The sequence below is a fragment of the Mirounga leonina genome, unplaced genomic scaffold, assembly GCF_011800145.1.
Source record: "Mirounga leonina isolate KUSES-001 unplaced genomic scaffold, KU_Mleo_1.0 Mir_454, whole genome shotgun sequence".
Classification (NCBI taxonomy): domain Eukaryota; kingdom Metazoa; phylum Chordata; class Mammalia; order Carnivora; family Phocidae; genus Mirounga; species Mirounga leonina.
Genome location: NW_023270763.1, coordinates 9,391,001 through 9,392,625, shown reverse-complemented (window position 1 = coordinate 9,392,625; position 1,625 = coordinate 9,391,001).

Genomic DNA, 1,625 nt, shown 5'->3' with positions numbered 1-1,625 from the left:
CCTGGCACAGTCCCCCTAGGGTCCCTACAGAGATGCCCAGTGACTTCGCAGAAGTTTGGGGTTCCGTCTGGGGTTATGTGGCCCCTTTTCTAGAAGCCCTCTTTTCTAACGTAGCCATTTGTCTGCAGGCTGTCTCCTGGTGCTGTCCTTGTTTCCTGGGGTTTCTCAAGAGCAGCCAAAGCCACACTCACCCCCAAGTCCCATCCCTTTCGGGATGTGGATTTGCTGGGCATTCCCCCCTCCCCATGTGAGCAGTGAGGGGAAGGTCAGTGGGAGGGAGCTGGTGAGGGAGCAGTATAGGAAATGGGGATCCGGCTGAAGGTCCCCCCCACCCCCCGCGGCTGTGCTTTTCGTTTGAAGGGAATTAATATCACGTTTTTAAGGAAGATAAAACATTTTTTGGTTTATTACAATATTTATATTCTATTGTATTATCTGCTGACATTTCTTTTTCTAGAACGTTTGCCTCCAAGGCCAAAACCATGAGTGCATGTGTGTAAACATGCACACACAGACACGGGCATTTTTTTGCTTAACGGAGGCTTTGGGTTAAGTCAGACCGCTCATATTGTTACATCATTATCATTTCCAAAGAGTTGACCAAAGAGATTAGAGAGGTCAAGGTAAGCTTCTTAACCAGGTGAGGAAAGAGAAGGAAAGAGAGCAGTCTCTCCCTGCAGCCAGCCTGACCCTTGGACATGAGAGGATGAGGGATGTCGCTGGTTTCCCCAGGAGAAGGAGAGCCTCAGGACGCCCCACTGCCGACAGGAAGGTCTGGGTCTCTCAGCCAGACACACACAACCTTCTGGGGTCTGGTCTGCCCACGCTCAGCAAACCTTCAGGTCAAGTGGCCTCCCAGCTACGTTTGTCCCAGCACCTGAGCGACCATGCTGAGTGCGGGCGGGGGAGCAGAGGGAAGCCCAGGGCCCTTCTCAACAGGCCACCACCTCCCATAAAGGGTAGCTGCCGTGGCACATGAGCGCAGGTCACTTGCTGTGGCCAAGGTGGCCACGGTTTCTCTGAGGCCCCCTGGCTTGCTCGGGGAAGCATACAGTGAGTTATGTCGCCACCTATCGCCTGGTTTGCTCAGCAAGTCAGCCAGGGGAAAGAGAGGGGAAAGAACTCAAATCCTTTCTGAAGACAGCACCTGGCCTTGGATGGAGACAGAGGGGAGTCTTGACGACCTAGGGGAAGGTTCAACCAGCCCTTGCTCGGCTCTAGCCACACGGCCTGGGGCAAGTCCTTCCTCCCCTGGGCCTCAGCCCCCTTCCCTCCGAGGAGATGCTAAGTGGCGTGGGTGCTGGCAGATCAGCGGGGAGGGTTAGAGTGAGGAAAGCAAGGCTCCCAGAGCCCGGGCTGAGCTCGGGCGGCTATGCGGGGGAAGGCTTGTGGAGGCCAGAGGCCCCGTCCCCACCAGTCCCGTGGCAGTGCTGAGGCAGGAAAGGCGGCAGTTCCACCCAGGCTCTCACAAGGAAGAGTTGGGAGACCCTCGGTTAGTTTATCCTTTTTTTTTGGAGAGGCAGAGAGAGACTATCTCAAGCAGGCTCCACGCCCAGCATGGAGCCCAGTGGGGCTCGATCCCACAACCCTGGGACCATGACCTGAGCTGAAATCAAGAGTCAGAC